The sequence below is a fragment of the Lissotriton helveticus genome, chromosome 3_1 (assembly GCF_964261635.1).
Source record: "Lissotriton helveticus chromosome 3_1, aLisHel1.1, whole genome shotgun sequence".
Classification (NCBI taxonomy): Eukaryota; Metazoa; Chordata; class Amphibia; order Caudata; family Salamandridae; genus Lissotriton; species Lissotriton helveticus.
In genome coordinates, this window is record NC_136061.1 from 712,449,501 (window position 1) to 712,468,898 (window position 19,398).

Below are 19,398 nucleotides of genomic sequence, written 5' to 3' on the forward strand. Positions count from 1 at the left end.
GCACCCCCAATGTTTTTACAGTCAAGTGGAGAACCGCCTATAGAATGGGATGAGTGGATTGACATTTTCAAAAATGATATAGAGGCTCTAGACGGTAAAGACTTCAGCGCAACAAGGAAGAAAGCTTTATTATTGAGTGTTCTTGGAAAAGAGGGTCAACATTCCTTCAAGTACTTGCGATTAGGAATAAACCAGGATGGTAGGCTAATTAACAATGTTTATACTGAAGCTAAAGCAAGAATGAAGAAACAATATTCGAAGGAGGTGAATATTGTTATGGCGAGACATACATTTTATACACAGCCACAGAGGACTGAGGGATCTGTTGACCAATTCGTGACTAGACTGCGAGAGCTTTCCTTAAAGTGCAATTTTGTTGAGATGAGGGACGAGATGATCAGGGATCAGATGATCGTCCAGTGTAAAAACAAGAAAATGCAGGAAAAACTTTGGGCAGCGAAGAATCCCACTCTACAAGCTGCAATATATATCACAAAAGTTGTGGAGGAATCTACTGCATGTATGAAAGAAATGGAGAAGAAAGAGTCTGTGAGAGAGAGTGGGGGTGGGTTAAATGTGTCATCTGTTGCACAGAATGAAGTTGCTGTTATGAACAAGAAAGGATTTGATAATAATGAAAAAACGGAGAAGAGGAATTCTGGAGGGTACAACAGTGTTGAGAAAGGGAGATATCAAGTTAGGATGTGTAGCAGGTGTGGCAGCACTTATCATGGTGCTGATTATAAACGTTGTTTTGCTGTTGATAAGGAATGTAGGAAGTGTGAGAAACAAGGTCACTTCTCAAGGATGTGCAAAACGTCAAATAGTGACAAAGTTGCGATTGTGGATGAGAAGCCTGACGTTAGCGTGCAAGACAGTGTGGAGGGTGCCGATAAAATATTATGTTTTGGAGAAGTGAATGTACTACGGATGGAACCTGGAAGGAAGAATACACCTAAAGATACTTTCAAATTAAATAATAAGGTGGTTGAATTGATGGTTGACCCTGGTTCGTTTTGGACAATAGTACCAGAGTCCTTATTCAAAGAGAATTGGGAGGGTACTGTTTTGTTCCCTAAGGACATCAATCCCTGTGGGTACCAAGGAGAGTGTATTGATCTATTGGGCTACATGGAAGCTGTGATTGAGTTTCAAGGACGGTCTATCCAAGGTAAAGTCTATGTTGCAAGTTCTGGACCTGCAATATTAGGATGGGGTCACCAGTATGACCTTCACATCGTCATTGACCCTAGAGCAAGTCAACAGGTGATGGTTGTTGAAGCAATGACTGCAGAAATGATTGTAGAGGGCATGCCGAATTTGTTTGCTGAACGCATTGGTGAATTAAAGGGGTATGTCCATAAAATTGTGCTTAAGGAAGATGCAGTTCCTATGCAGCACAAAGTCAGGAAAGTGCCATTTATCGCTAGACAGGAGGTCAGGAAGTTGTTGGATGATATGCTTGTGCATGGTGAGATTGAAGAGATAGAAATTTCTCCTTGGGTTTCGCCAGTTGTGATCACGATCAAATCTGATGGAAAATTTAGATTCTGTGTGGATCTTCGCACACTCAACCAAAATATTGTTGTGGATAACTTTCCACTACCTAACATCAATGAATTGATTTTGTCATTAAAGGGTGGTAAGTTTTTTTCGAAACTTGATTTGAGAAGCGCGTACCATCAGATAAAGTTGCACAGAGATTCTAAGGCGTTGACTGCTTTCATCACCACTGAAGGCATTTATCAGTTTACTCGCATGCCTTTTGGTCTAGCGTCAGCGGCAGGGGTATTTCAGAGGATGATGGGTTCAGTTTTGAAGGGGATAAGTAACATGGTGTACTTTCAGGATGATGTTCTGTTGTTTGGAGAGACGATTGAACAACACAATCAGATTTTGAAGCAGGTTTTGTGCAGAATGGAGCAGTCTGGGTTAACTTTAAGGAAGGAGAAGTGTAAATTTGCGGTGGAGGAGGTAGAGTACTTGGGTTACACGCTTTCTGCGAGTGGCGTGAGACCTAAGAGAGATCTTTTGGAGTCAATGAGGAAGGCTCTGGCACCTTGTGACAAAGACCAGTTACGATCTTTTCTTGGTCTTATAGAATACTACGCGAAGTTTGTGGAGAATTTTGCAGCCAGAACTGAGATGATTAAATTGTTATTGAGGAAGGGGTGCAAGTTTGCGTGGGGTGCCGAGCAGGATGAGTGTTTTGTTATCATCAAGAAGGCAATATGTGAGGCAAAAATACTAACACCATTCGACACTAAGCGGAAGTCTGTATTGACAGTTGATGCCAGCGCTGTTGGTATTGGCGCGGTGTTAGCGCAAGTACATGGTTCGGGATTGAGGACTGTTGCTTTTGCATCACGGACTCTTACCAGTTCGGAACGGAATTATTCCATTATTGAGCGTGAAGCGTTGGCGGCTGCTTGGGGCTGTGAGTACTTTAGGATGTACTTATGGGGATTTGAGTTCAGGATGTTGACTGACCATAAACCGTTGATCAAATTGCTGTCTCCGGGTGGTGTTGGAAAAGGATCAGCGAGGTTGGCTAGATTAGCCGCTAGACTTCAAGAGTTTTTGTATAGGGTGGAAAACATTCCTGGGTGGAAGAATGGTCAGGCGGACGGCTTGTCTAGGCTTCCTTTACCTTGGGAGGTTGTTGACAAATTGGGTGTTGAAGACATGCAAAAGGAAGGGTCTGTGGCGGCTATTGATGAATTAGTTGATATCTGCACTGGTGCTATCAACAAAGGTAAATGGAACTCTTGTATGGCTAATGATGAAGTGTTAAGGTGTGTGAGGGATCTGATTGTGAAGGGTTCTAGAAGAGAGAGTTCTCTACCTTTGGCTGTACGTCCATTTGTGAAGGTCCTTGATGATTTGTCAATTCTGGATGTTGAGGGAAATGTTATTATGAAGGATGATAAGTTCATCCCGCCTCAGGAATTAAGGTTTGTCTTGTTTAAGTTAGCACACGAAGGACACTTAGGGCAATCTCTTACGAAAAGGAGAATTAGGGAGTTCTTCTGGTGGCCAGGGATGGACCAGCAGGTCTCTGAGTGGGTGGAGAAGTGTACAGAGTGCTTTGAGAGTGAAAAAAGATTGAGAGTTGGGTCTCAGAATGATTTTCGGAAAATTGATAATCCAGATTTGCCTTGGCACACTGTGTGTCTTGACTTTATTGGCCCTTTTTTATCCTTGAGTCAGGACATGAGATTTGGCCTGGTCATGGTTGATGTTACTTCAAAGTGGTTGGTCGTGAAATTTACAAAAGAGATAACGACTAAATCGACTATCAATTTGTTATCTGAGGTTTTCAGGGAGGAGGGTTACCCTGTTAGATTGGTCACTGACAATGGGACGCAGCTTGTTTCAGAGGATATGGTCAAATTTTTGGATGCTTGTGGTGTAGTTCATACCAGGACATCGCTATACAACCCACAGGGCAATGGCATCGTAGAGAGGGCTAATAGAATGGTGAAGGGTGCCATTCAGATGGCTCTTAGTTCTGGTGGGTGTGTGAGGAGCATGGTTAACGACTTAGTCTGGGCATATAGGACTCCGGTGAATGGTGTCACTGGTAAAGTTCCGTTTGACTTGATGAGGGGTCGTTTGGCTGGGACCAAACTAGTTCCAGCTTGGATGAAAGAGTGCATTGGACTTGCTGATCTGGGTCGTGATGCATCCAAGTCAGATTTTGGGCGTGATGAGTCTAAGGTTGGTGATAGGTTACGTGTGAAGAGATTGTCAGTGAATGATTGGGTGAAAGTGAAGCCTGGTCGTGTTTGTTCGGGCTTAACTAAGTTTAGAGGCCCATTCAAAGTCAAGTCGGTCCATGATAAGTTTGTGACGCTTTACAATGGTGAGCACTGGAACTTGAGGAGGGTTGCTCTCTACAAAAAGGCGAATGGTGGCAATGGTGGGGACCTTCAGTCTCATTCTTCAAATGATAATCAATCTGGAGGTGATTCTACCAGTTGTGGTGATACCAGAGTTATTCCACCAAGGATTAGAAAGCGACCCAGTTATCTTCATGATTTTGTGTGCCATTGAGTTTGTGTATGGAAAGTATGTGCATATGTTCTTGTTTTTTTATCTTCTTTGTTTTTTTTGTTTTTGTTCCTCACCTTTTGATTAGAAGGACCCAAGATATGTTGTATTCTCTTATCTTATTTCTGCTTGCATTTCCCTTTAATTGATAACATTCTTTCTATGCTGATGTCATGGTGCTACTTGTCATCCTTGCATTCTCTGTCTGCCAGTTGCTCCTGAGCCTTGACAGGGAACACCAGCTTCTACTCTGTAACTCCATTAAATCTCTTTGTTATTTATACTGCTTCCATGATTATCTATTATTGAATATATCAAAGTGCCTGCGCTTGAATGTAGTGTTTAGAGCCAAGCATGTCCCTGGAGCGAATAATGACATTGCGGATGCTTTGTCTCGTTCGCAGTGGCAGCGGTTCCGGCGTCTGGCACCGGGAGCGGATCTGTGCAAGACCGAGCTGCCGGACGGCATCTGGGCCTTGGGGGAGTGAGAGTGATAGGCCTGGTGGAACATTCTATTGCCGACACCACAAGGAGGACGTACCAACTGGCATGGGCTGAGTTTGGAGCATTTATGCGTTGGCGGCAAGATTCGGAGCTGGGGGATCGTTCAGCAGTGGAACAGGGTGTCAGGCAGTTTGTTTTATGTTGCATTGGCAAAGGATTGACTGCGGCTACGATATCTGGAAAACTGGCAGGGGTGTCCTTTTACTGTAGTTTGTTTTTGGGGTTTGATCCTACGAAGGATGTGATTTTGAGTAGGATGCTCCGTGGTTGGGGTAGAGAGCGACAGAGGGGGGGGGGCGTGATGTTGCGGGAAGCAGTCACGTTTGAGTTGTTGGTTCGGCTAGTTGGGGTGTTGCCAGAGTGCTGTTATGATCTTTTTGAAGCGCGAGTTTTTCGGTTGTGCATGGTTTGGATGTTTTTTGGTGCCTTTCGGGTGTCTGAGTTGTTGGGCACGAGGTCCTTGGGCGGCAGGAGGTATGACGAGATACGCTTGGATGGAGGACGCTTAGGGATTTGGTTGGGGCGCTCTAAGATAGATCAGTTGGGCCGGGGTAAGTGGGTCTGGCTGTGTGAAGCGGGTGGTGGGGGTGTGGCCGAATGAACGATGTTCTTGGCTGCCTCACGGGGTGGACAGGGTGAGATTTTCTGTCATGAGTCTGGGTCGAGGGTGACGTCTGGTCAGTTGTTGGCTTTGCGGCGGCTGGGGCTGGAGCCGGCCGGTTTTGGGACTCACTTCTTCCGCATTGGGGCTGCGACAGCTGCGGCCCGTTTGGGGTGGTTATGGGATAGGATTCGGCAGATTGGGAGATGGAAGTCGCGGTGCTGTGAGCGGTATGTGCGGAAGTGAGGGGGATGTGCAAGAGGTCTGCTGGTGGCTTCTGCGGTTTTAGGTTTGTTCTAACATATCTTTCTTTCGTAGGTTGCGTGGGCGGACCAGGGGCCAGGACGGTCACCTGGATTGTGGGGCATTCATTTTTGCACTGTGCATCCAAGTATGCGGAGCAGCAGGTGTACGGCCGTAACCTGGGACTGAAAGGACATCAACATGAGGTGCACTGGTGAGGTAAAGGAGGGATGCAATGGGGGGCACTATTGCCTTGGCTCGCACAGATAGTTCTGCAAAAAGGATGTCTGGACTTGTTGATAATTCATTTGGGGGAAAATGATTTGGTGCAGCTGTCGGGTTTGGCGCGCCTGCAGCTGATGCAAAGGGACTTGGAGGTGCTCAAGACAAGGCTTGCAGGGACTTGCATTGCCTGGACGGAATTTGTCCCCAGAAAGGTTTGGAGGGGAGCAATGAAGCATGGGGCTATTGAAAAGGCGAGGAGAAAGCTCAATAGGGCGATGAGACTGTTTTGTGGGGACAAGAACATTCAGGTGATCTCTCATGGGGGCATTCGACTGGAGGAACCCTTACTGTTCAGAGACGACGGTGTGCATCTTTCACGTTTGGGGAATTCGTACTATATGATGGAAATGAGGGACGTGGTCAGCAGACTGTGGAATGAGGCGATATGGTGTTGTAGGACGGTGTGAGTGCGGTGTGGTGGAAAGATGCATGGGGGACGGGTTTGATGGGGGGTGGGGCAGTGAACCTCCCTACAGGGGGTTCCCTGGTTGGCAGTACTTTGGAGGGATAGGGGGTCAAGAGCGGGCGCACCCATCCCTTGGGGGGAAGTTTAAATGATGTGGGGAGTTAGAGGCATGACTGGAATGTCAGAGGTATCGGGGTAGGAGGCTAGGTGATTTGCGGATATGGATGAGATACGGAATGGGCATGGAGCGGTTGGAGACATGAGGCAGAGTGGGTGAAGAGTGTGAGGCATGAAGAGTTGATATGGGGGTTGCTGTTATTAATGTTGATGTTTTTGGTTATTGTTATGTTGTGCAGCCTGGTCTAATAAATGGCCTTTTACGCTTTAACACCTGCGCGGTCTGTTTATTGCGCGATGCCGGGCCCCGGGGGAAGCACAGTCGCAGACTAGTCTTCCCCCGGGGTCATTCGTGCGAGATCAGGCTAGCTAGGGGGAAAGGGTGGAGTTAGGGGGAGGTTATAAGTGCAGGGGAGGAAGGGAACTTCCTCTTCCTGCACTCAGCATCATCGGGAGGGTTTTATCGAAAGGCCACCCACCCACCCTGCAGTTCATGAGGTTTGAGGCATGGGTTGGCTTAGCGTGCCAGTTTAGGCCAGGGCTGCGGGTAGGCGGTACTGTGGAGGGATAGGGTGGTCAAGAGCGGGTGCACCAATCCCTTGGGGGGGGAAGTTTGAATGATGTGGGGAGCTGGAGGCATGACTGGAATGTCAGAGGTATCGGGACAGGAGGCTAGGTGATTTGCGGATATGGATGAGGTACGGTATGGGCATGGAGCGGTTGGAGACATGAGGCAGAGTGGGTGAAGAGTGTGAGGCATGAAGAGTTGATATGGGGGTTGCTGTAATTAATGTTGATGTTTTTGGTTATTGTTATGTTGTGCAGCCTGGTCTAATAAATGGCCTTTTACGCTTTAACACCTGCGTGGTCTGTTTATTGTGTGATTTAGGCAGCTCCGGGCGCAGATGATGATGTGGGCGGGGTACGTGCCGCATTGCAGCGTGGGGGATGTAGTCCCTCTCCCCCGCCTGTGGTACCAACAAAGTAGTGGCTGGAAGTGGTCAACAGCAGGGTAACGGCAGACAGTAACTGATGGTAATGAGTTGAGTTCCCGCACTGCAGGAGCCCTGACCGCAATTTAAGCGCCTCTGGGTGCAGATGATGATGTGGGCGGCGTGCACGCCGAGTTGCAGCGTGGGGGATTTAGTCCCTCTCCCCCGCTTGTGGCACTAACAAAATAGCGGCTGGAAGTGGTGCCCGGCAAGGTAACGGAAGGCAGTAACGGGTGGCAATAAGTTAAATGTGTTTGTAGCCCTGATGTAATTATGAAATACTTATTATGCGTATACCTCTTGTAATTTATTGCACGGTAGGTTTTACACAGATGTTAATTACCTCCAGGGATCACATTAATAGGAGAATTATATTGAGTTGCATTTCTTTCTCAGTAATGGAGCTTTACCTTTCCTTTTCCTCACCTTTCTTCTAGCCCCCATCACCCCTTGGGTGAAAATTGCGATAGTCTTCTGCAGTTCTGGCTCCCGCTGCGAACAGTTTGGATAGGCTGGAAGGGTATCCCCCCAATATGGCGACCAAGCTTGGTGCTCTAGATATCAGCAGACACACAGAGAGATAAAAAGGAAGCATTTGCAGCGATTTCCCGATCTGAAATGCAGAGTACTAGACAGAATGTGGATCAGTACTCACATGTGGGTGAGTGATTGGATATCTCATGTTCTTCGGAGTATTACATACTAATATGTCGTAGGAATTATTAAGACTGATGATTGCATCAGGGTTTCTGTCTCCATTGTATGCAGGTTGTGCCGTCAGATGGCTTGGTCCTGAGGAGACCCCTACCTTAACACTGGGTCAAAATGTTGACAAAGCCCACCTCCAACTCTCCACCGTTCCCAGACATAATGATATCAGTAGGAAATGTGGATTGTCCTATGGCGTCCTAATATGTACACCTGTAAATTATGTACAAAACCAGGAGATTGTACAGTGCCTAATTACATATATGGTGTAAATGTTTGTTCATTTATATGAGCACTGCGTCCTCTGCACTTTGTTCATTGATACACAGACTGCAAATGGATATATACCATGAATCTGAGAGCACTGCAGGTGAACTCGCACGCAGCAGCTGTCACGAATACATTCCATACTGAACACTGTGCACTCAGTTACTCTGTCCTAAGGACCTCTGAAAAATGTAGTTACACCCTTGGAGTCTAATCAGACGTTGATGTTTGTGCCTCAGTGTTCTATCAAACATAAAACGTGTCAGTATTTCTTCGAGGGTGACGGTACATGCTGGCATGGTGACAGATTCAACTCAAGACTAAATTGAATATTTATACCCTGCCCTGAAGAAGCCTATGTTTAGATGAAAAGCGTTGGCTGTGACTGTACACTTTTTTCTGTTTGAAGACGAAAAGAATAAAAGAAAGCAAGACTTTAAAAACCAACTTGTCTGTCTTCTCTCTCTATACTCCAGTCAAAATGCTTGTTGTTAATAATAGAAAACTCTGGTTGCCACTCAGTCTTATGCTATATAATGTCTAAATTTGTGACCAATTAGTAGCGGGTCACTTAAGGTGGGCAAATAATTATGCATATCGAGTATGTGATTTCTTTGGGTGGTGCAGTGACTAGATTCACTAGCTGCAAATATTTGTTCAATAATGAATAGATACAGTAGACAGTAACCTACATTAGTTCCTTGTTCTCTTCTTTTTTCTAAATAAGATATTATCTTGATGAACTAATATTGCATTGCATGGTGAATTCCTGGAAATGTTCTAAAGGTTTTACATAATGTAACTGAGTCCTACAGGATGTTGAGCATGTATGAACTATTGACCCAGGTCCTTGTGGCCAGATAGGGTTGTCCTTGTTTATTGTTACGCATGACGCATCTAGGCACTGGAACTCACATCGCAGGTATTTGTCAACGGCACCTCAACAGCGACTCACATAGCTCATCGCAAGGAATTCACACCTCGATGCCCATGCACAAGGTACTATTTTGCAGAGTGAACTCAGTCCTGTATGTGGCCCACGCGCCATCGCGGTCAGCCTGAAATTGTAACTTTGGACCCAGCCTACCACGATCAGATAACCGCAGGTGGTGTTTTTTAATTCATAGCACTTGATTTAATCAAACGCTTTAAAATCGCAAATCTCTGGTTTGACTACTTGGATTTTTGTCATAATTTATTAAAATATAATCTATTTTGTCTAAACTGGCGTGGGATTTTCCTTGTGTTGTGTTTTCACTTTATTACTGTTAGAGGCCATGTGTAAAGTATTTATGCAGCACTTCAAAGTTATGCCTGACTGGTTTTGTGCCAAGGAACCAGAGGGTTGTGTACAGGTTAATTTGGGGTTTGCTTGTGACTTCACCCTGACAAGGATTGTGGTTACTGCTTAAGTAGGGTTTCACCCACTCAACCAGTAACATAATTTCTTACATTGACTATTATCACAGAACACCTATTAATGTCCAGGTTGTCAACATATGAAATATTGTTGGTTTCTGCTTCTCATATTTTCTTGGGAAGATATCCATTGCTAAACCCAGCCTGTTTTCTACATCCCTAGATAGAGAACCATATGACTATCTCCTCACCACTGCCCATCTCACTAATCCTGCAAAACACACAAGATGATGGACGGAATGTTGCGCAATGGCAAAACATTCACCCTGTAGAACCGGCTTTTTGGAGACCCCTCCCCCACTAGGAGAGTCAAAGCCAGCGGTGCAGGGGACAACTAGAATCTACGTGTTCTTCTCGCTTAATTCATATATTACCAAAGAGGCCAGGACAACCAGCCGTGGAGGGAAGTAAGTTATTTATTAGCTCGAGCTAAGGACAGGGTCCCAGAATGGTACAAAGACAATTCTAAGGAGACTGCTGCTTTACTCCGCAGCCTACACATATTTATAGCGCTAGCCACGCCCATTTGCACAGTACAAGTTCCTTATTCAGATAAGTTCCTCATCTGACAAGTACTTCGTCAGTCTCAAGGCAGTGCACCAATATCTCTCCTCTGCGGCAGGCACTACAGATACCATGCTCTTCGGTAGTCGTGGGCGCAGATCATATTGTGCAGACGCAAGTACTGTTAATCAGGAAAGAGCAACTTCAGCAACACTCTCAGGCTCCAACACTTTGTTATTCAGTGTCAGATGACGCTCGGGCTGCTCTTCCATTCTAATTTTCCTTTCAACATAGGTATTACAAATGTAGTGCCTTTTGTCAATCTTGGATCCTCCGATGCACTGCCCTTCTGTTGGAGCAAAGGAAAGGAGGGGGTGTGGTCAAAACTTAGGCCAAGGGGGTCAAAGAACCACGCGCTGTCAGAGTTACCAGCACTTGACAAGTAGAAAACTGAAGACTCAAACCAGCCCTGCCGTCAACAACAATGATCCTTCTTGGGGCGTGGCTTGGACGCCGATGTAAGCTGCAGCGGAGTTCGGAGCTCCCCCGCGGCCTCCCTTCTCCCGTCACCATCCTGACCACCGATCCGGATCCCCGAACCCGGATGGTCCACCTCTGCTGCCCATGCCTCTGCTGACCGGGGAGGCAAGAAGTGAGGCATCCTGGGAGCAGAATAACGAGCTTGAGGAGGGCACCGAGGCGGCTTGGCCGGAGGCTCCTACGATGGCGGCTGAGGTCGCGGGAGCTGATGCCTGATCAGTGCTTCCCTCTGCAAGCTGCGCGGCTCCTGCTGCACTGAAGGGGGAGAGGACGGTGAGGGTGAGGGGGCCCCGGTGCGGCGCTCAGAGAGAGTGGGGAGGTTGTGCAGTGCCTCTGACTGCCCGGTGAGGCGGCTATCGATACCCTGCCTGACCTTAAGATGGCGGCGCCGTCGTGACTGCACAGTATTGGGCTCCGGGAGTTCGCGGATAGCTGGTGGTGCCTGGAGTAGGATTGCGGAGGTCTGAGCAGCGTGAGGTTACTGCCTCATTTTTACAGACCTTGTGGTCTCGTGATTGGAGGACGACGAGTGGCATATCTGTGGGTGTGCTCTGGGGCGACGACCTGATCCATGACTGCCGCTGACTGCCACAAAGGCCCATCACTGAGGGTCGCCGCTCGTAAGTGCCCAGCGCCTGATGGGGGATCCAGTCTGCTCTGCGCTGTCTACTGCCGGGGCTCCTCTGGTCCCTGAGTTAGGTGCCGGAACTGACCACTAGTACACGGTCACAAGATGGTCAGGGGGAACAAGAAGAAGGGCTTTGAGACGCTGCACCTCGATGATCCGGGACACTCCGTGGAGGAAGACGATGTAGCGCCTGGACCGGGAATCTCCGCACAGCCACGGGATCCTTCCCTGAGTGACATTATGCAAGCTATTTTGGCTTCAAGGGAGGCACTGGAGAAAAGAATGAACTCCATAGGCTCTGACCTATCTCTCTTGAAAGATGATCACAGGAAGTTGAAGGAACGGGTGGCGACTTCGGAGATAACCATTAAGGACACCCTCGATGAGGTTGCTGCCCTGAAGAAATCGCTGGCTGACTTGGCGCAGAAAGTCCGTATGTTGGAGCTCCGGGCCGAGGACAGCGAAGGGCGTTCTCGACGCAACAGCCTCCATATCGTTGGTATTCCGGAGCGAGAAGAGGGCCCAGATGCAGTGACTTTCATGGAAGAGTGGTTGAGGGCGGAGGTGGCCCCAGAAGGGCTTTCTGCATTTTATGCCCTGGAACGAGCCCACAGGGTCCCAACGTGCCCGCCTAGGCCTGGAGTTCAACCGCGCCCGATGGTGGTACGAATCCTTCACTACCGAGATCGTGATAATATTCTCCAGAAGGCCAGGGAGCTGCAGAACCCACGCGTCGGCAACAGTAAAGTCATGATCTTCCCGGATTTCACCAGGGACGTCCAACGGCAAAGGGCCTCCTTCTTGGTGGTCAAACGGAAATTACGAACACTGCAACTGCCCTATGCAATGTTGTTCCCGGCCAGATTGAGAATTACGGCCGAGGGGGACACACATTTTTTCCTTACACGGCAAGCGGCTTGGGATTGGATTGAAGCCAGGGGGGACTCTGGTGGGGTCGCATCCCCTGCGACCTCGCCTCGGCGACGCTCCCCCGACTTGACACCGACGCGGTGGCCCGGCTCCCCTGCGGCTGGCAACAAGAACGGAACAAGGCGGTGCTGGCGGTGGCAGCCATCAGCCAAGGAGACGTCAGTCCCTCCAGTAACATTTTGGAGCGCTCGAAGAATAGCGATCTGAGCCCAGGTTTCAGCAGTGCTCATGGTCTTTCGGAGACGGACTTGCCGATAGTCACTCCAGAAACAGCGGATGGAATTTTTGGTTGATTGGACTGTGAGGACGTTGAGGACACTTCTGTAAGGTACTGGGGATGTGCAATACATCTTGACCACCGGTTATAATGGTTGGGGGCAGTTGGTTACAAATACTCTGTAATGCTACAATGGGGGGGACCTGTTGTAGGGACCTGAACCTTGGGAGAGGGGTGGGGGGGACCTTCCAGACCTTTTGATTCGACGTTCCAAATAGCCTGACCTGTTCTAGATGCGATGCGATTTGTTAGCTTGGTTTGGATGGGGATACCATGTTGGATATCTGTCCTGGGGAGTGGGAGTTGGGTAGGTTTGGACTGCTTTGTTTATGGGATTAGTGTTAAGGGACCTGGGCGTGTCAGAGAGAGCTATGGGGGGACGGTCAGGTTCTATGTTGTCTGCAATGGGACCCGCCTTAGGCTACAAATGTCTCACGTGGAATGTTAGGGGTATGCACACCATGCATAGGCGGCACAAGATCCACTCTTATTTAATACGAAGAGGTATTCATATTGCCTTCCTACAGGAAACACACCTCTTGGCACAGGAAGGGAAAGCTCTGCAGCGATGATGGAGGGGGCAAGTTTTCCACACTGTCTACTCGGCCTATGCTAGGGGGGTACTAATCTGGGTGCGGGCGGGGGTTCCCTTCCAATGTACAATGCAGCTAATTGATCCAGAGGGTAGGTATGTGGTAGTGTGGGGGAAATTAGATGGTAGAGATTTAACGTTGGGATGTCTGTATGCCACAAATGTAGAGCAGGCTATCTTCTTTTCCTCGTTGTCCCGTAAGCTAGCTCCGGTCCTGGTGGGTCCATTGCTCCTGGGAGGGGATTTTAATTGCATCACAGATATTGCCTTAGACCGTTCACACCCCCCCTTACCTAATACACCGGCGGGTAAACTGGCGCTTGCGCGTTCTGCTTGGCAACGGCAGTGGGGATTGATTGACTCCTGGAGGGATCACCATCCATTAGACAGGGACTATTCCTTCTTCTCCGCCCTCCACGAATTACATATGCGCATAGATGCCTTCTTGAGCTCCCCTGACGTGTATGGGGAGGTCTGCAATAGTGAGTATCTCACGCGCACGATCTCTGACCGTAACCCACTGCTAGTCCAGATGCAGTGGTCGCAGCATCGCCCGAGAATCCCCACCTGGAGACTGCGCCCAGAGGCGCTTGAGGATCAGGTCTTCCGGACAACGATAGCCTCTAGTATAGAAACCTATTTTCAAATTAATGAGGGGTCCACGGGATCGGCCGCCATTGAGTGGGATGCCTTTAAAACGGTAGTGAGAGGGAGATGCATTGCAACGGTATCAATCAATCAATCAATCAATCAATCAAGCATTTGTGTAGCGCGCTACTCACCCGGAGGGTCTCAAGGCGCTTGGGGAGGGGGGGTCCGTTACTGCTCGAACAGCCAGGTCTTGAGCTGCTTCCTTAAGGTGAGGTGGTCCTGGGTCAGGCGGAGGTGTCAGGGTCTGACAAAGGTGCCTGCCCAGATGATGAACTACATCTACCAGAATGCTTTGCACCTTGGGATGCTAATTGTCAGAGTGTATATAGGCTTGTGGGACCTTGTAATAGGTGCTCGTGATTTGTCCAATGGTTTGCTGTTTTTGGCGGACGCCCTGTCCCCGCGGATCTGCTGGGAAGGTGAGGTTCGTCTTTTTGCTCTGCGGCTGTAGAGCAAGCTGGAAGCAAGACGGGTACAGATTGATTTGGCGTGAGTCATCCACAAGGCGCGTGAGACGCCGGATTGCTCCCTCAGCGCACTTGCGGAAATGTACTGGTGATATCGTGAGGAACCCGGAGACGCCGGATTGCCCCCTTCGGGTCGCTCACGTTTACAGTTAAGTGCTGTGTTCTTGGCACCGGCTGGTGCTTTGTTTGTTCATTGCGTGTGAGACGACGGATTGCCCCCTCCACGCTTTTGTGTGATCAGATACTTTGTCGGGTGTACATGTGGAGACGCTTGGATTTCCCCCTTCACTGTACACCGGAACTATGAGCTCATAGAGAAAGCATTATCACGAATAGGAGACGCAGGATTGCCCCCTCCTTATTCGTTTGTGTCGAACACTGTTTTCGGAATCAACTCATTCGGAGTGAAAAGCCGGTTGGCTGTATTTCTGTTTGTTTGCCTTATCATTTCTAGTCAGGAACATCGGAGATTCTATCTAACGATAAAGAGCGGGGGAAGAGCCTGTTCTTTCTTTAAACCCTTTGGTGATCTCCGTACTGCTTTCCTCTCTTTGGCAACTGGTGAGTGAATGTGTGTTGGATTACCAGAGTACATACACCTAAGAAGTAGGGAGTTACAAGAGAGTCATAACCATTGTTTTGTTGTTTTACCTATAGCTGAAGAAGGGGTTCATACAGGGGAAGAGCCATATCCTGAGCATTATCAGGTGAGGGTTCGTGCTAACAACAGTGAGAATAAGGTTAGAATAACAGGGGGTTTAGCTAACGTATGCCTCTTGTCATTTCAGGTCCCTGTCCCGGATGTTCCTGTTTTCTATCCATATTTTCCCTCGCCTGACTGCCTTGCACTCTGAGGTTTTAAACTAGAGTGCGGGGACGTCTGGAGGTGGACCCCATAAGAGCATCATTCCGACCCTGAGGATCAACAGCCGTGACAGAATCACGAGCCCACGTTGTTATTACCTCCTGGTCGGAAAAAGGCTCAAGCCATGGCAACTATGGACGACGTGCTTCAGGCTCTGTTGTTGGTACAGCAGGAACTGGCAGCGTCCAAGTTGGAGGTTACTGCCTTAAAGGAGAGGTTAGATCGACAACAGGGTAACCCTTTCGATGCAGCACCAGGAGGTCGCACCATTCAAGTAACGGTGCCTCCTCCAATCCCTTTAGCCAGTCCAGAGAGATACTCTGGTGACCCTCAGAGAATTCAAGCCTTCCTAACCCAAATCACCCTTCACTTTTCCTGTAGGCCGGCTTCATTCCCCAATAATATGTCCCGAGTGGCGTTTGCCATTTCGTACTTGTCTGGGGATGCAGCGAATTGGGCTGTTCCCTTTGTTAAGAACGATGATCCCATATTAAATGATTGGTCAGCGTTCCGTAGAGAGTTTGAACGGGTGTTCGATCGGAGAGCGACAACCCTAAGCGCAGACAAGGAGTTATTGGGGCTCCGACAAGGGAAGAAGGATTTAGTGTCCTATATGACTACTTTCAATCGTCTTGTGACGGAGACAGGCTGGCCTGAAGACAAAAGGATGGCGTTATACTACCAGGGCCTGTCCGATGAGTTAAAAGACATCATAGTGCAGATTGATCCCCAACCCACAACATGTACTGATTTGATCAATCTCACCCTGCGCCTGGACCATAGATTAGGGGAGCGGGGAGGCGACCGTAGAAAACATGATAGGCCCTCTGATTCGGTGAGTCACTTACTACCGCCGGTTCCACGGGCTGGAGACAGTCCAACAGAACCAATGGATGTTGGGGCCATCCGATCCCCTCTTACTAAAGTCGAAAGAGAGAGCCGCCGCTCTCAGGGCCTATGTATGTATTGCGGGAAGAAGGGACACTACGTTAAGGAGTGTCCCTCCAAACCCAAAAGGTCCAAAACCTTTTACTCGGCTAAGAAGGTGGCTCTTACCGCTGTTGATCCCGATACCAGTGATGAGAGTCCTTCCGTGAGTGAAGGGCGGAAGACAAAAGAATGGAGACTGACATCGTTGGCCTCGGTTGAAGGCAAGGCCCCTATAACACATATAGCCTTATCCTCCCTATTGTTGAGCCAGGGCAAAGAACATGCAGTGTGGAGTATGATAGACTCAGGAGCTACTGGGAATTTTGTGGACGAAGGCCTTGTGCGCCGTTTGGGGCTGGGCAGGGTGACCACAAAAAATCCAGAAACCGTGTTGGCTGTAGATGGTACCCCCCTGAAATCTGGTCCTATCGTTGAACGTACTGAAGAGGTGGTATTGGTTCTGGAGAACAGTGTTGTCAAACATACGGAGAGTATCGTTTTGAACATCATCGAGGCTCCACAATACGAGCTAATACTGGGTATCCCATGGTTAGAAAAACACAATCCTTCCATAGATTGGAGGGAAAAGACTGTGAGCTTTCAGTCAGAGGAGTGTCAGACCACTTGTATGAGTACCCCTTCGTCACATACGATAGCCTTGGCCCAGATAACACACATCGCCACTGCGGTGGAAAAAATAACCGTCCTACCTAGGGAATATCAAGTGTACAGTGAAGTGTTTAGTGAAGCACAGGCTGAAGTACTCCCTCCCCATAGGGAGTACGATTGTAGAATAGATTTGGTGGAAGGCGCGGTTGTTCCCTCTTGCAGGGTGTACGCCTTGTCAGAGCCTGAGTCCAAACATCTGCAAGAATACCTGACACACTTCAGTACTATAGGGTTCATTAGACCTTCCCGTTCACCGGCGGCGTCTCCTTTGTTTTTCACGACGAAGGCCAATGGGGAGTTGCGTACCCTCATTGACTACCGCCAGTTGAATAAACAGACCGTACGGAACCGGTACCCTCTTCCCCTCATCCCCGTGCTACTGGACCAGGTGAGAGAGGCAGTGATCTATACACGGTTGGATCTCCGTGGTGCCTACCACCTGGTCAGGATCCGTAGCGGGGATGAGTGGAAGACAGCCTTCAAGACCAGATACGGTCTTTTTGAGTACTTGGTGATGCCGTTCGGGCTTTGCAATGCCCCGGCGGCATTCCAGTACTTCCTTAATGATGTTCTGAAAGAATACCTGGACCAATTCGTCATCGTGTATATAGATGACATCCTTGTTTATTCTGATTCACGTAACCAGCACACCGGTCATGTTCTCCTGGTGTTACAGAGGCTGTTGGAATACCGCCTCTACTGTAAACTCAGTAAATGTGAGTTTGACGTAGAGGAGGTGGAATTCCTGGGGGTCATACTCACGCCTAGAGGGTTTCATATGGCAGAGAGGAAGGTTGATGCGGTGAGTGCTTGGCCGGTGCCAAAGAGCGTGAAAGAGGTGCAATGCTTTCTTGGTTTTGCCAATTATTACAGACGTTTTATTTCACAGTTCTCCTTGTTGGCTTCACCCATCACCAAGTTGTTGCGAAAGGGAGTTCCCTTTCAGTGGAACAGTGAAGCCATGAGGGCGTTTGAGCTGTTGAAGGAAGCGTTTGTTTCTGCTCCTATCCTGAAACATCCACAACTGGACTTACCTTTCATAGTGGAGGCGGACGCCTCTGATGTCGCAGTAGGAGCTGTCCTATCGCAAAGAGATAGAGAAACAGGCCAGTTACATCCAGTTGCCTTCCTGTCCAGGAAACTGAACTCCGCTGAAAGCAACTACTCAATATCCGAAAAGGAACTGTTGGCGATAAAACGTGCCTTCCAAGAGTGGAGACATTACCTGTGGGGGTCACAACACACCATAACGGTATATTCCGACCACAGGAACCTGTTGTTCATGAAAACGGCTCGTCACTTATCGCAACGGCAAATGAGGTGGATGCTGTTTTTCGCGGAATATGATTTCATCGTCACCTTTCGGCCTGGTACAGAAAATAAGAAAGCAGACTCGCTCTCCAGACTAGGGGGAGACCAGACAACGGAAAAAGAACAAACAAAAGCGATCATCGCACCCGAGAAAGTGGTTTGTTTAATAACGGCTGATCGCTTTATAGAACAAGTGCGGAGAGAACGAAACCAAGTGCAATGGCAGAAGTGGGTGAGCCAGAATCGTCTCCGAAGTCTCCAACACGGGGTCCCCTTGCACGGAGGGAAATTGTTTCTTCCCTCTCACGTTCTACGGCTTCAGGCTTTCAACTGGTGTCATGGGGAAGTGCTGGCCGGGCATCCCGGGGTGATAAAAACCATCCATCTGGTAAAGCGACACTTCTGGTGGGAGACAATGTCAAGAGACATAGAAAAGTGGATTGGACACTGTGACACTTGTGCAAGGGCAAAAGGGGATCATTCCATGTGTCGTGGGAAACTCAGACCACTACCCACTCCGTCCCGACCATGGCATACCATCAGCATGGACTTCATCGTGGGGTTGCCTATGGACCAAGGATACAACGCTATCATGGTAGTGGTTGATAGTTTGACGAAAATGGGACACTTCATTCCATGCAAAAATCTTCCTACTGCCAGTCAAACTGCTCAATTACTGTTGACACAGGTGGTCCGGATACACGGAATACCTCGTGTGATCATCTCGGACAGGGGACCACAGTTCGTGGCGCGGTTCTGGCGTATGTGGTGCAAGGCTCTGAGGGTGGAGGCCGCGTTATCCACCAGTTTTCACCCTCAGACGGACGGACAGACCGAAAGACTGAATCAGACACTAAAACAATACTTGAGGTGCTATTCAGAAGAAGCAAGTCGTTCCTGGGTCTCTCTTCTCTGGCTGGCTGAGTTGTCCTATAATAATGCATGGCATAGCTCGACTGGGGAAACACCGTTTAAGGCCAATACAGGCTTTCATGCTCACACCCTTCCGCTAACCATACCAGAGGAAGTCCAGAACTACCCTACGGTGGCCGCCCATGTGAAGGCCTTGTTAGAGTCACATCAACGGATACAGAAGACTCTTGTCCGAGCAAAGACCACCTACAAAAGATGGGTGGATAAGCACCGACAGGAGAGTCCTCTGTATGAGGTCGGGGACAGGGTTTGGTTGTCCACAAGGAATATCCGATTTCGATATCGCAGCGTGTTTCACCCCCGTTTCATCGGTCCGTATGTGGTCACCAAACGGATCAATCCCGTGGCCTACAAACTGAAATTACCTGTGTCTATGAGGATACATCCTGTGTTCCACAGCAGCCTGTTGAAGCCGGCTGGTTCTATGAGGAGCAAGACTGCCCCGCCGGTGCTGAGAGATGGGCAACTGGAGTATGAAGTGCGTCGCATCATGGACGCAAGACTCC

General features: G+C 48.7%; 1 long non-coding RNA gene across 3 annotated transcripts in view; it reads left to right on the forward strand.

Moving 5' to 3' along the window:
- Window positions 1-8,497, forward strand: part of LOC144824726 (uncharacterized) — a 348,856-nt gene extending 340,359 nt beyond the window's left edge. For 2 of the 3 annotated variants that reach the window (XR_013609083.1, XR_013609081.1), the window contains 2 exons: window positions 7,639-7,862; window positions 7,970-8,497. This is a non-coding gene — a long non-coding RNA (uncharacterized LOC144824726). Of the gene's footprint in view, window positions 1-4,457; window positions 4,557-7,638; window positions 7,863-7,969 lie in introns of those variants that run through there. The other variant, XR_013609082.1, reaches the window with a different exon arrangement.
- The last annotated feature ends 10,901 nt before the right edge of the window (window positions 8,498-19,398 follow it).